Source organism: Lissotriton vulgaris, chromosome 10 (assembly GCF_964263255.1).
Source record: "Lissotriton vulgaris chromosome 10, aLisVul1.2, whole genome shotgun sequence".
Lineage (NCBI taxonomy): Eukaryota > Metazoa > Chordata > Amphibia > Caudata > Salamandridae > Lissotriton > Lissotriton vulgaris.
In genome coordinates, this window is record NC_141698.1 from 129,710,305 (window position 1) to 129,727,074 (window position 16,770).

The window sequence follows — 16,770 nt, forward strand, 5'->3', positions numbered from 1 at the left end:
TCCACACAGTCAATAAACACCTTCCGTGCCTTCAGACATCTTAACGTAGGTACCCAGGACACCTTCGCAAATAGGTCCAATTTAAAGAAATCAGGTGGGTACCAGAAATTTAGCGAATACATGTGTAACTTGCACCAGAGGAATCTAGAAATGCACAATGTTTTTGTGAGCCAGGGGTATTGTCACAGGTAACAGTGAGAAGCTAACCCGGCAATCAACATCATTGGCACAGCATTAATCAGCTTTTACAACAACCAAACTACCACAACCTGGGCAATAGTGTGTGGGGTGTGTGTGTGTGTGGGGGGTGTGTTTGTGGGGGGGTGGGGTGTGTGTTTGTGTGTGGGGCTGTGTGTTGGGTTGTGTGTGGGGTGTGTGTGGGGGGTTGTGTGTGGGGTGTGTGTGGGGCAGTTGTGTGGGGTGGGTGTGGGAGTGTGTGGGGTGGGTGTGGGGGTGTGTGGGGTTGTGTGTGGGGGGGTGGGAGGTGTGTGTGTGGGGGGTGTGTGGGGGGGTTGTGTGTGTGTGGGGGGTGTGTGTCTGTGGGGTGGTGTGTCTGTGGGGTGGTGTGTGTTGGGTTGTGTGTGGGGTTGTGTGTGGGGTTGTGTGTGTGGGGGGGTTGTGTGGGGTGTGTGTGGGGTGGTGTGTCTTTGGGGGTTGTGTGTGGGGTGGGGTGTGGGGCCCGAACCCACCATAGGTTGTTCGGGCTCCCTTTCTGTGCTTCCTCACGTTACCGTGTCCCTGAAATTTTTTTCACAAAAAGGTGTGTCACCAACATGAAAAGTTTGGAAAGCTATGGCATAGAGTTCTGAAAAGCGCGCACCAAAGGCAGCAAATGTTCTGGTTCGTGTAGCTCACATTCCTGTGTGGCGTGCTGTGGGAAACCGCAGGAAAGTTGCTACCGAAAGGTCCAGTCGGCGGAGTGAACTCCCTAGGCATCCATCTTGCGTGGTGCCATAGCCACACCCCTCCTTGTACAATTTTTAACATAAGGTTTCTACCCTCAGCACCTCTCTGTATACTTAGGAGTTTCTGTAGATACAAGCCTTTCAGAGGATGGCTACACCTGCCAATTTAGCTGGGGTGAAGCCCGGTATTGATGTGGATCTTTAGAGTAGTGCATGCAATGGTGGTCTCTTCCTGCCAAAAAATCACACCCAGGTCCTGGTGCAGGAGATATCACCACACCTGGACTTCAGCACTCAAACATTCAGTGAAAGGAGTTTAAATGTGTGTGGGTTAGACGTAGTCATAGGGGTATAGGTCACCAGAACATATCAGTGTATTGTGTCGGATGTGACAAGTATAGGGTTCCCTGCTGCATTTGGGAAGCCCAACCGCCCACTGAGTGTGAAGGTATAGAGAAGAGTAGAGAATTCGAAAAAAGATTTTTAAGAGCAAACTGTTTAAATGGCAAACAGAGCCTAACTGCAATGTTTTGTCCATCAGTGGATTGGGTAGTTACAGAGGTCCCACTAGTGGTGTGATCTTCTGAATAGGAGGACAAGAAGAATATGGCGAGGGAGGCCAGTTGTAAGGGGGTCCTATTCGAAGTAAGCTCTGTGGTCACTAGAACAAAGGTTCAGCATGGACCTCTCCCTTTAGCTCAACTGTTATCCCCTCTTGGAGTGATTTTGGTCCTGGGAACCACGTGCTCATGAGACATTAAGTAGTTGGTGAGGAATTTGCCTATGGCCGTTGTTCTGGTTTCATATTTCTGAGATGGGAATAGACATCAGCCCTTGTTTCAGAAAGAGTTCTGTCTTTTCTCCATCGGGTTCTGTGTTGTCTGTGAATCGTTTGCCATTCTGGTTGTAGTTCTTTGTAGTCTAAGGCATGCTCCTGGGCTGCTCGCCTCGCCTTGGCCTCAGATAGAGATTTTATATAATGCTGTTTTCCTTCTCAATTAAAGATGAGGTAAAATGGGTAGCCCCATAGATATTTGATTTTGTGATCTTTTAGGCAGTCAGTGATTGGCTGAAAATCTTTTCACTTTCTGAGGGTGACGAGAGAGAGAGATCATGTATAGTTGGGTAGTGGCACACTGAAAAATGAGTTCTGCATTTCCTTTAGCAATGTTAATGATATTTTCCTTATCGTTAAAGTAGTGAACTTGAGTGAGAATATCTGGCATGCTATCTGGGCGGTTTATTTTGGAGGGGACTCTGTGCCGATCACTTATCAGAGGTGGAAAGTCATGGTTGGCCCTGATCCCCTGGAGAAGGTCCCTGTTGAATATCAATAAATTTGATCCCTTTCCACATCTAGGGGGACCTCTGATGCATATGTTGTTACACCAAGCATAATATGCTCTAGCAGTTGCTAGGATTTGTTCGCAAATACTGCTGCTCCTGGGGCCAGAAGGGTATCTGCCAGGAGCTGCTGGGAGCTGGCCTCAGTTATCTCGTCACTGGGGAAGGAATTGTGACCAAGATGGCAGCCACAATTCTCTCCTCTTCACTGGGTTAATGTCAGGTCTCAGACAGACCTTGAAGGTTTGATCCAGGGTTCGGAGCAGAATTACCCAGGTCCTGGAGGCATCAAAGGAGGATTTGGCAGTGGCGCAACTCGTGGGGTGTGGCGGAGGTGAGCAAGTCATGTCTGCCGATTACCACCATCCCCCGCCCCCAAGAACAAGTCGTCCGTTGGTCGCCAGAAGCACCACCTACCCCCCGGAACAAGTCATCAGTTGGCCACCCCACCGCTCTTACCTACACCGGGTGGCACACTTAGGGTCCACCCCGGGTGGCAGTAGGTTTAGCTACGCCACTGGCATTTGGGCTCTACTACGGGGTGCATTATTGTCGTATGGAGCCGAGGTGAAGAGGAGCTGGCAAGTTCAGCATCCTGTTCCATGCTCTGCTTCATCAACACAGTTCTAAGAGGGAGTGAAAGGAAGAGATGACATAATAATTTGAACTGAGAGAAAAAAGTTTTATAAAGTTAATTAAAACATATTTAATTTCCTAAAACATAAATTGGTAGATTTTACTCTAATCTTGAAATATGAAAAATTGTGGATTTGTGGATGTTCGCCTAATTTGCTTTGCATTTTTGTTACCACCCCTTCACCCTGCCCTGGAAACAACTACTCTTATCGAAACAACTTATAATTGTAGATCGGTAGGCAAGGTGGACATTTTTGCATGCATGAACCCATACGCAAAGCTATCATTTGATCCTCTGTCAGTTTTGCAAAGTTTCAAACTCTTTCACTGCGTCATTCTGACATATGCAAAGAAAATTTTCGTGCGCGAGGCCTGCTGTCGTCCGTATGTACGCAGTCTGAATACAGGGTCACTATTAATCGAATGTCAGGAAGCAAACAAGCACAGGAGCATTAATAATTAACGTTCATAAATGCAGTCCTTGTCCCTTTCTCTCTATCCCAGTCATCATTTCAATAGGCAGGCTAAAGGTTTAAAGAGAAGTAGCCCAGCTTGCTATATTATTTACCACTGAGTGAGGCCCAGGAACGAATCAAAACGCAGCTCACGATTCGAGAGGAATCGGCAGATAACGAGCACTGTTCATTTCCGGGTCAGATGTCACCGTCATAAAAGATAGACCGTGGCTCAGAAGGGATAGATGTTTTAGAATAATTGTGTCACCTTCGCATATTCTAAACAGATAACAGGCGAGGGAGGTTTTATAGCAGTTTCAAATGATGACCCCTGGGGGAGCAACTCATTACACTACACAACCACACCATATATCATCCGCTGTTTAATATTCAGTTTATCAGAAACGCAGTCCAGGCTTGCTTACATTCCTGTTTTCGCAATTGACATTTATAATAGTGTACGTAATATATTTTCACAGGGGTTTCCCAAGTAGAAACAACACAGGATAAGTACCCGTGCGATAAAACCTCATCATGACACGGTGTCATTTATCGTGACATGCCAACCGACTGAATGAATGTCGTTGTTGGAAAACCTGTGCATTGCTTTTGACATACCAGGAAGTCAAGTGCTTGTTCTTTCAGCTTCAGACTCATTGCTCCCTGGCAACAGTTGCTAAGGGAAGCATCGTGAAATTTAATGACACCGTTAATCTTAAGTGAAGCTTTTTAAAGCCAGTATATTAAGCCGACATTCCTGAGCCGTGCGCGCTTTTCTGTGCTTGTTGGGTTGTTGATAATGACTCGGAATTCGTAGTTGTGACTTTACCGTGGTCCTTATGTACTACCCAAATTTTAAAATGGATTTTTTTTCAGTGGTCCTTATGTACTACCCAAATTTTAAAATGGATTTTTTTTCATTGAAAACCATTTGAGCAATGCTGCGTATCCTTGACACTCATATATGAGCCAGGTATCGAGATTCCATTACACGAATATATGCAAAATTCAAGTTTCTCAAATAGCCACCTGTCAGCTTTTTTTTTTTTTAGAAATTAACCCTTATTTAGGAGGGCTTGCACTGCCGTTGTGTCATTTTTTTGTGAAGCTGGGGAGGCGCAAACAAATGCAAAAACACCAGTTGATGGACAGAATGCCGAACAATACATACATTCACCCCAGTACAGAGATCTGGGCCTAAATCCATCGTTTTTTTGCACTCCACACCACCCCAGTTTAGACATGGCCATATGCAAATCAGCCTTTACCCTGTGCCTCATGGGAACAGTCCAGCCTGAACTGCCAAGCCATGTCTTTACTGGACCGGAATCAAGCATCCTAGGACGGGTTTCTGGCTATCAGCCGTCTTCAGCCAGGATAGCTTGACTCCAATGATGTGGAGAGCATGGGAGGGACTCACGTCTGAGCATACCCATCCCACTCGGGATGACAAATGCAAAAACAACAGTTGATGGACAGAATGCAGAACAATGTCATACATTCACCCCAGTACAGAGATCTGGGACTAAATCCATTGTTTTTTGCACTGCACACCACCCCAGTTCAGACATGGCCATATGCAAATCAGCCTTGACCCTGTGCCTCATGGAAACAGTCCAGCTCGAACTGCCGAGCCATGTCTTTACTGGACCCGAATGAAGCATCCTAGGACCAGTTTCTGGCTATCAGCCGTCTTCAGCCAGGATAGCTTGACTCCAGTGGTGTGGAGAGCATGGGACTCACGTCTGAGCATAGTATTAGAATAAATAAAACAATGTATGTCATTTATCTTTACAGATTTTCAACCATGCAGGGGCCATAAAACTATTGTTTGTGTTTGAGTATTCTGCAGACAGGTCCTGAGGAAGGCGGTCCACACTGCCGAAACGCGTCGACCTTGCGTATTAATTTGCATTCCCACCTGCGATCCCTCAGACGCAGAATCAAGAATGAATGTAGTATGCATGTTAAATAAGGGATGTATGTACATGTGAGAGTGTTGATTGATTTGTATATCGTTTCCCCTGCAGTAAATAGTTTTTTTACTGATGAGATTAGAAAATGATGTGTTTTATACTATGTGTTTTTTTGATAAAGTATATTAACTGATGTGATAAAACGACAAATGGGAAAAAAAACTTTTGTACTAAGAAATATAACTAAAAAAGAAAAAATAATAAAATGAGAAAGTTATAAAAAATCTTTTTTTGTTGTTTGCCCTTATGTATGAAAACAATAGAATGAAAGTATTGGATATATACCGCTAAAGTTTTATAGGTCAAGAGGGAACATATTCTGTTAGTGTTTTGCTTTTCCCCTCTTTCCCTGACCTTAAAGTAACAAATAGAGGGGGTCCCAATCTCATGTTAATAATATCACGTCTGAGCATACCCATCCCACTCCGGGTGACAAATGCAAAAACAACAGTTGATGGACAGAATGCAGAACAATGTCATACATTCACCCCAGTACAGAGATCTGGGCCTAAATCCATCGTTTTTTTGCACTGCACACCACCCCAGTTCAGACATGGCCATATGCAAATCAGCCTTGACCCTGTGCCTCATGGAAACAGTCCAGCCCGAACTGCCCAGCCATGTCTTTACTGGACCGGAATGAAGCATCCTAAGACCGGTTTCTGGCTATCAGCCGTCTTCAGGCCAGGATAGCTTGACTCCAGTGATGTGGAGAGCATGGGACTCACGTCTAAGCATACCCATCCCACTCGGGTGACAAATGCAAAAACAACAGTTGATGGACAGAATGCAGAACAATATCATACATTCACCCCAGTACAGAGATCTGGGCCTAAAACCACACAGCACTCTTTTTACAAAGTGACACATCTAGGCAGATGCGTCACTTTGTAAAGCCCTGCGCTACATTATACCTGCGTCAGGTATAATATATGCAGGATTGGTGTTCCTACGTAAAAAAGCCTCGTAGGAGTGGTGCAGTGAAATCTATGAGTTTTCACTGTGCAACTCCTACAAATTGACTGAGTCACATCCCTTACGCCTGCTTCAAGCCGCGTAAGGAGTGACGCAGGGCCTTTTACATGGAACTCGCCCCATGTGTAATGACACATTGCTGGAGTTACGTCAGTTTACCGACACACACCAGCATTGCGCCATTACTACGCCACCAGATACATCAGGATTCCTGACGTATCTGTGCAATCCTTGCGACATGGAGCGCCATAGTGTAAATATGGCGCACCCATGGTGTCGCAAGGATGGCGCAACAAAAAGTGTTGCATCGCTATTGTTTTCCTGGGGATGTAACACTTTTCATTATTGAGGCCCATTGTCTTTGTGCTGTCCAAAAGTGCAACTCTGATAGGATGGAGATCAAACTTGTGGTATGCAAGAGCTTCTTGTGGTAGGTGGAGGGAGATGGGTATTTTTTTTTTAATGCGTCTCAGTGTGTGGGATCTGGATGTTATTACATCTTGACAATGACTTGAATAACAAATAATCAATGTGAACACTCTTGCTCATTTCTCTGCTGCAAATCCCCAGAGGTTTGAATAATGACTCGACTCCAGGTTACGGCCCACGCCTTCCTCTTCTGATTCGACCATGCCTTCATTAACGTCACCATTAAGAAGTAACTTCACCAAAGTTAACGGACCATCACTCCTGCCCAGGACCTTAAATATCATCAAGCCAGACTTTCGTGCAAATGCTTGTGACCAATGAAGATTCACAGTCGCCCACTGATCTTCAATGATCTTAACATGATCGTGCTACCAGGTATTGATCAACAGGCCTCCGTGAAACCCGCAAAAATATTCGCTACCCTACAATGGTAAATTGTTATTTCAATGACAAGCTGCACACAAGTTGTAAATGAAAGATCTTTGGGCCTTCTCTTCGAGCATCGTTAAAGCCATCAGACCCTAGGGATGCCCAAATCCATACAAGAGTATATTATCATGCAATTGCTAGTGAAAAAGGTACACTGCCAGTTCACAGAAACATAAGATGAGAATTCCCATTCCTGGGATCACTTGTAGGATGTAATATCAATATAAGCCACCCTCTGTATAACTGTGCAAAAATGTAATGCCTATCTTATGCAACAAGACTCCCACTATTTGAGCAAATGTCAAATTACCAAATTCACCACAAGCCACCACTCAGTGGGAAAACATTGGCATATATTTTAAATCTCCTTGTTTCAGTGAAGAGAGCATAAGAGACGTTTAGCTTTCTTCAAAAAATCTATCCCATCAGTAGACGGCTCCAATGCTGAGGCATCTGGGGCTATCATCAATGGCAATTAATGTATACAATCCAAAGACGATAGCAATCCTAAGGGGATGTTAATGGCTGCCTGGGCTTCCTGCTTTCATCGTGGTCTTTCCAGCAAGGCATCAATGTGCATTTCATTACATGTTTTGATGACATCACACGCAATGTATCATTTCCTCACAGGTGGGGCACATTTGCAATAACTAACGCTGTATTTAAACCCCACTGATCAGAGACATCTCAAATTCCTGACTTTGAAACGGCCTCGGACATTGATCACGATGATAATTTACTCCACCCTGAGGTAAGCTATGGGGGATTAGGGTGCTGTTAAATTCAGGAGGATAATGCTGGTCCCATAGGTGTTTTTTTTTTTTTTAAATGAAATCTTGGGACTAGTGCAACAGCAGTTTAGTTAGTGGTCGAAGGTTGATATATGATCAAGATCGCTTCCCAAACGTTTCCGAATAGGACATGTATTATTTTAGAATCATCGGGACGTGAAATACCGAGACCGATTGGACAACGGAGATCTTTCGGGACTCTAGGACGTAGTTTTCATCTATATACATTAGCACACTAAGGTATGCTGACATTCAATAGTATCACCAAAATTGGATTGTACTATAAAACTATCACCTTAATAATTGTGGGCATCAGGTTCCTGAAAAAAGAAATGTAATTCTTTTCTCAGGGGTCAAGTGCATCTTAATAAGCTGCAACTTCTTTAATCGCACATTTGAGCAACCCATCTTGTCTTCAATGAAGTGATATGTAAAGGTAGGCTTATAAAACGGAATCGTGCCACCATGATTTAGGACTGAGTTGACCCTATATAAGATTAAGGGCCATATATAGGCAGCCAAATTGCGATCGCAAAGGCAGACATTCGCAGAATTTCAACTTTTGCAATCACAATTTGGGCAGTGTGCTATGTAGCACACAAAAACCCACATGCAAAATAAGGAATCGCAAAATTTGTGATTCCTTATTTTGCGAATGCATTTAAGGAATCCCAAATTGCGATTCCTTAAATGCAATGTAGGAAGCACCCAAGTTGTGCGATTTTGGCTTAAGGAATCGCAAATTACCACCAACGTCAGGTTGGTGGTAATTTCGATGTCTTTGGAAAATGCACTTTTTTGCATTTTTCAAAGTGCTATGTGGTGCACCTACATGCCTTTAGCGCATGTATGTGTGCCACATGTGCACACATGTTTATTTCAGGGGTGCAAAAGGGTGTTCTATTGACACGCTTGCAACCCTGAAATTGCATTCTCAATTTGCGATTCTCTAATTAAGAATCGCAAATTGAGAATGTCTTCCCATTCATTCCTATTGGCCTTCTAGCCCATAGGAATGAATGGGAAGGTATTCCTTATTTGCGAATCTCAATCTGCGATTCCCAAATAAGGAATATGTGGGATTCGCAAAATATTTTGGTAATCCTACCTACATTGCGGTTTGCGATTCTCTAATTGCGATTCCCTAAAAATCTCAATTTGAGAATCGCAAAACACGTTTTGCCTACATATAGTCACTTTAAACATATCATCTATTGTGTACATATATATTTTCTTGTTTATATTTCAGTGGGGTCCATTGTATCTTACTAAATTAATGAGAAATCCCGATGTTATTTAGCACGGGCTCCAATGGCCACGAGCTGTGATGTTGCTGTAAATACGTATTGGAACAGAATCAGGTGGGAAAATAGAGTCAGACTATGATACCCTTAATAGAAAGCTTCATATATGATGTGCCCTAATTTGGCTCAATAAGGTTATCATTTTTGTTTAGATAATGCTATACTTATCTTGTGGACTTCAGAGGGGATATCACACAGAACTCTGTTCACTGTGTTATTTTGCTGTAAGGTACGTAGATAGAACATTGGTCGGTTACATATAAATCTTAGTCTTATGACAAACACAACAAGACTCACAGTTCCAGAGGTCTTATAGTGATATGAATAATGCAGTAAACATGCTCAGACTCGGGGTACAAGAATAGGAAAATGTTACTTCTTCTCAATATAGTTGAGTGTTTTTTGAATTATTATCTAGAGGTGGGGAGTATGAATTTATGTGTGGAAGCCTTTGGAGAAACCGTCAATAATTATAAAATAATAATAATTATAAAAAATGTGTGCGATATGTAGATCAATTTTTTTGAATCTTTAGATATTTTAGATATGGCCTAGCATTGTGGATACAATATTAGTTTATATGTTTGTTTTTACTATAATGGTATTGTGGATAGAGAGGATATTGCACATTTGCTTTTTTATATATATATTTTGCTTTAGCACAGGCACATATGACTCTGTGCTATTTTCTATAAAGAGACACTTATCGCTAAAACTCCTGATGAAGGTGGTGCAAAATTCGTTAACACACCGAAACACGTAGACGCTCCTTTGGTAATAAATTCGAGGAACTATTGAGTCAAAAATCTTTTACAGTGATATGACTCTGTTATTATAGATTCAATCGAATTAATGTATTACTAATGATTTTATTATGTCACTTGTCTCTTTTTATTAATTGATTTATTACATGTATTGTTTTCATGAAATTTGGAAATTGATTGTCCTCTGGGTTTAAAAAAAAATAATTGTATTGTTGATATGCATTGAATAAATGTATGTGATTTTTTACAGTGTGAATTAGTGTTAATATTTATGAGCTGGGTACACTAAAGTATACTTCTATGAGAGTGATTTATATTATGTATGGTTGAATGTGGTGTATTGAATGGTCCAAGGGAATCATTTCTTGCAATAAATTACCAAATTCACCACAAGCCAACCACTCTATGAGTGGGAAAACATTAGCATATATTTTTGGAGAAAATCTTCTTTCTTCAGTGAAGAGAGCATAGGAGACGTTTAGCTTTCTTCAAAAAAATCTATCCCATCAATAGACGGCTGCAATGTTGAGGCAGCCCATCTGGGGCTATCTTCAATACTAATTCATGTGTACAATCCACTGACAATAGCAATCCTAAGGGGATGTTAATGGCTGCCTGGGCTTCCTGCTTTCATCATGGTCCTTCCAGCAAGGCATCAATAGACATTTCATGCAACCTTGTTTAAATTTGGTGGTATTAAGAGTCAGAGGCTGCAGTAGCATAGGTTCCCCAGTGGCAGTGAGTCACTGGGTGTTGCTGCTTGACAAAGTTGCCCTCCAGCTCATGGAAATCATAGGTGCAAGGTGGATGCAGGACCAGTGCTTAAGATCTGCACCTTGTACATTATATCACAGATGCCATACAGTCTACATAACTGATGGCCTGACAGATGAACTCACACAAAGACATCGATGGCATCACTGACTACATCATATTTTTCATCACCAATGCCTTCACATATCATTTCACACACTAGAAATGCATATATTCTAGAATTATTATAAATATTAAAGGAGGGAGGGAAAAGCAAAGGTTTTAGACCCCCCACTCTGCTTCCGTGTGTGTGTGTGTGTGTGTGTGTGTGCGTGTGTGTGTGTGTGTGTGTGTGTATAGCAAAAACATCAAAAGAGAGTGGGATCATATGATCTGGGAGGATCCCTGATAGGAGATCTGTGGGACACTCGACAACTGTGTTCAGTTAGCAGTATTCTGTCCATCACTCTAGAAGAGTGAACCGATCCACATTAAGGAGAAACCAAAGGACAGTGTCCCAGCTGGAAAAAGAAAGGGATTCTTCTCTCCTTGTTGCTGCTGGCAAAAGCCACTGATACACCAATGCGCAAGTAGACTGAAACATGTAGACCTGTTTTTTAATTGAACAATGTGAGAGACACCTTATACCTATCCATATCCACATCTATTGTTTTTTTAAACTTTACCCATTCTAGGATTTAATAAATCCTGTAAATCCTTTAAATTTAAATCCTGCAAAAATCCTTTAAATGTATCCTGTTTTGGATCCCACAACTCTTCGGTCAGAGAGATTACCTCCTGGTTCAGGAAAAGACACACAGATGATACTATCAACTACCAGTACTTTAGTGGAAAAAACATACCGGTAACCAAAAGTAGTTGTTGAGGGTCCCACGGATTTCCATTCAGGGATCCTCCCAGATTACATGATCCCACTCTCCTTTGACCTTTTTGGTATATTCTAGAATTGGCATACTGTGCCACTCGTAAATCAAATAGTTCACAAACTCCCCAGTCATTCCACAATTAGAAAAGATTAGTAAATGTGAAGGTTTTTCAAAACAAACATTACACCCGAGTCAAATAAATATCCCATTTATTACAACGGAAAAGTATAAAGAGATGGTGGCACAATTTTAATTGTTCACTGTTCCTTTTAAAATGTGGGATTCACCACTTGGCGTTCAATTATTTTCCTTTAATTATGCCATTTCATCACATCATTTCTGCACCACTGCCTATTGTGGGCTGTATCTTCAGACAGCTCAGTATCTAACACCTAGTAGATTTGCGTTTTTATTGCACATAGGAAACATATAATTTTCATATCCCAACCGTTATTTATTGATGACATAAATCTGAATATATCTCGAATGATAAATACTAACCACTTACACTCATGCAATCATTGATATATGTGAACTTCATACATCAATGCAAAATGTGCCTTTTCTTTTAGCAAACATTATGCGATTAATTAAACTTGCACAAATCTATTTGACAGATTGACTTTTTAGAAGCATTAATATCTTTGCAAGTACATGCAGGGTAGTGACTGATTCAGTTAACAGTGTGTTGTTTTCTACTGAGGGATGAAGAACATTTAACAGCACAACCAAACTGCAGTGTAAAAGATGGATTAAGAGCCCAAGGCGGATGTCACAATGTCTAAGGGGCATATTACCAAGCAATAGCGATAATTATCGCTATTGCTTGGTTATAGACAAAAATGTATCGCCGACCTGCGGCGATTTTTATCACAGATAAACCTTGGTATTATCAAGGTTTATCGCAAATGCGATAAAAATCGGCCGCAATGCATGAATATCGCTGAAAAGTCCGCGATATTCATGCATTACCTAGCTAATGCTCTTAGCCATGTTATCCGCCTCCCATTGGATAACATGGCTAAGAACTGCTCAGGGCAGGTGTTAGCTTTTGGAGATATTCGCGCTTAGCGCGAATATCTCCAAAAGTTGGTAATGGGAGATAGCGATATTAGCGACTGTTTCCAGTCGCTAACATCTTGGCACGCCCACTTTGCATGTCATTAGTGATAAATTTGTCTGACATGCAAAGTGGGGCCCAAGATGGTCGCTATCTCCTACTAGCTGTCGCTAACTGGTGTTAGCGACAGCTAGGTAATAGAGAGATAATTTTATCTCCGCTTTCTTGGCTTTTAAAGCCAAAAAAGCGGAGATAAACCCCCTTGATAATATGCCCCTAAGTTTGATAAGTATGATATTTACTCCCATAGGTCTTCTTTCATGTCTGGATTAGATTTCCAATTTTTATTGTATTCACCCAAAAACTAGAAATGTATGCTAGTCGTAGATGTCTTAGAGTGGTACATGTCAATGTTCCACCTTTGTCACTAGCTGGAACATCCGTTTTAGTAAATGCTGTAACTTTTCATTTTTTTCTCAACAGAAAAAAATAATTGTTTCCCTTTTGATAAACATTTTCCACTCCAGCACCATGAAGTCTGGGGTATTCTGAGAAAACCCACAAATTTACGAGTTTGTGGGGTGCTGGTAGCCAACTTTAAATTTTCAATTGCAGAATTCCACCAATGATGATTCTGTGAATTGTGCTGCTTGATTAAAACAGCAAATATCAATTTTGCTTACATAGTGTAACAAACATGGACCATCTGCATTTATTCTTTGTCACGACTCACACATTTCCACATTTCTCTAGATTGCCTGAACATTAATTCCTTTATTTGTTGATTTCAGAGTAGCCTGCTCCACTGTAGCCAACACTGAACTCCGTTAGCCACTTTTTATTGACTGTTTTAGTGGGTTTCCAGTTTGTTAGAATTATCTTTTTACCAACTCATATGACCATCTTGCTCCATATTTCTTCTGTTGGTTTGGATAGTTCACGGTTTTGGACATGATTTATGATTATTGCCTAACTCATTTTAATTTCATAGCATAAGATAACAACAACTACTTTGTAAAATATAACACCAGAAAAAATTGCATAGAACTAATAGTATTGGAGGACTGATAGAGGTACTTTAGCAAAATGTGTTGTGACAAATATAATATCTTTGCTGTCAAATGCATTAGTCCTTATTTTCTCTTCTTCAAACAAGTCATCTGTAACACAAAAGAAGTGGTCTGTGTAGTTTCTTTTTATTGTTTTCCCACTGTCATATACAATATTAAAATCTGTATTTTATAAGACACCTTGAAAACAATCATCAAAACTACACTCATCGCTTCTTTTGTGTTCCAGATTGCTTGATTGAGTAGGAGAAAATAAGGACTAGTGCATTTGACTGCCAGCAAAGATATATTTACCATGACTCTACATGTTAAAATATGTCTTGGAGTGCTCCAATAGTATTATGTCTTATGTGACACAGGAGGGATATAGCATGTGTGTAGGTTACCCTGTTTACTGACATCGTGGCAGGGGCAGCTCCTCCGTTAAAGCAGAGGAGCGTTGCCCCACTGCTCTCCGAGCAGTTGAAAAAGGTAAAATAAAATGATAATAGAGCAATGTTATTATAATTTTATTTGTCCTACTGCAATGGCTCAGTTTGTTTTATGTATGTAGGGCTGGGTTCTGTTGAAGACAGAGCACTGTAGAGGGAGTAGTGGTGGCATTCTCTAAGTGCGCTTGGTGGTTTGGCCGGCCGTCTGGGGCAGCCAAACAGTTATGCACACTTTGCATGTTCTCCACTGGCTGTATTGTACAGTCTGGGTGGAGAACATGCCCAGGCTTCCAGTACCGGTCTGAGTGCAGAACCATGGTGCTCAGACCAATCACAATGCTGCTTTGCAGGGTTGTGATTGGCTTAGGGGGGCCCGGGTGCTCCCTGCTGCCGGGACTACAGACAGAAAGAAGATGAAGAAGACGGAGAAGAGGCAGTGGCTGGCCATACCCAAGTAAGTGTTTTGTTGTCTTTTTCATTCCCTCCTCTCCCCTGCCCTTTGCCCCACCACCCACGTCTGGTAGCAGTCGCTACTGCATTGTGGCAACATATTGTCAATTTTGAATGAGCACAAATACTACATCAAAAATAATTTTACCTTAAGTTTTGGGGTGTGAAACAGTAGTACCATTGTTGACTAGCTTTTTGTATGTTTGAATTGCATAGAAAAGCTGGTAGCTACTGGCAGTGGGCTACTCTTTCCTCACTGACTCATCTTCAGGAGCAACTCCTCCTCATGGGATGACTTCTGGTGGCCAGGGAAACTTGACCCATCCCCTATACCCACAGAGCACACAATGCATCTTACTTCGACAGCAACCTCACCATGAAGAAGCAGATACATGCTGTCTCATCTTCCTGCTTCCTCACTCTACGCATGCTCCAGAAAATCTTCAAGTGGCTCCCCATCAGCACCAAATCCACTGCCACCCAGGCTCTCCTCACCAGCTGGCTGGCCTACGGCAACTTCCTCCTCATTGGGATCACCTCACAACTACTAAGCAGACTACAGATCATTCAGAACATAGTAGCAGGGCTCATTCTCGACCCACCTAGGAGGACCCACATCACCTCTCACCTCAGAGCACTACACTGGCTCCCCGTCAGCAAACGGTCCTTGTTCAAACTCCAAACCCATGCCTACAAGGCCCAGCAAAACAAAAGACTGGCCTACCTCAACCAGAGGGTGAGTTTCCACCAACCCAGGAGAAAACTGTGCTCAACATCCCTCTCCCTGGCCTCCACGCACCGCATCCACAGAAGCAGGAGCGGCAGCCAAGCCTTGTTCTGCCTGGCAGGTAACTCCTTCCCCGCCACCTCCAAATAGCCTCCACCCTGCAATAATTCATTAGAGACCTGAAAACGTGGCTAATTGACTGACATCCCTCAGCAGCTTAAATCCCACCCCCAGCTCCTGGATACACTCATGGGTAATAAGCAGCGCTGTACGAATTTTGTTTGTTTGATTGATTGAATGATTGATAAACACGTTTTTTAAAAGACTTTTTTAGTTTTCCTTATGACAGTGTTACAAAGCGATGAATGTGGACTGCTAACCCGTACTTTGTTGTTGCCTGTGGTGCTGTCATGTTAGTGCTGTCACATAGAAATGCAGGTGCTTTGCTACCGCCTTGCACTGTGTGAAACTACTGTTTAGCGATTTTTACTGCAATGCAGAGCAGCAACCAAAGTTGCTATTAGTTCTGCAGTTTTACTTCTGGCTCTGCAAAACATTACATTGCCAGTTGGGCAATTTAAAAGAGTACGGCACAAACATATTTCCAAATCCAACTTGTGGCTGTTCTCCTTGAGCTCCAAAACATGGGCACAGTTGTCAGAATTTAATTCTAGAGGCCACTGGATTGTGCAGTACATTACTGTAACAGCCAAGTAAGTTGATGATGTTCAGCTAAAGTTAAGGTTACCCCATGAATCAACACCGTTCATGAATCAAATAGGGTAGGCAGAGCATACCATTTGCTACATCTGTGTGTGTGTGTGTGAATGGCTCTGCAATGACCCTTTGCCCATATTTTTCCCTAAAATGGGCAAAATTATTGGAGCTGAGGGAAGTGGTGCTTAACTGTACAATTTACTCATGTTTTAGATTTCAATGCGAAAGAAATCCAGTCTGGTGCATAAGATATTATCTGAAAAAAAAAAATATATATATATTGAGAAGTTTTTAATGTCTAGATGGTAGCGGAATTAACCTTGAGTGAACCTGCAACCTGTTCAACATGAGCCACAGAATGGAACTATTCCTGATAAAGGCTACGCTATGTACTAGGGCTGCGGTGACAACAAGGTTGTAATTTTGCCAAAAACAACATTGAAGTACCAAGTAGGTGAAAAAAGCAGTGATGGTGGATTCTGGGCATTGTGGTCCGAGTGCTACAATGTAAGACAATTGGGAAACTGTGCAGTGATGGGACACGATTTTAATGAAAATACTTGATTTTCAAAGGATTTTCCTTATATAAATATCAAAAAAGTACTTACTGTGACTGCACGAAAGAGAAAGCTACTTGCATTTATGTTTAAACACCCACTGCCACTTT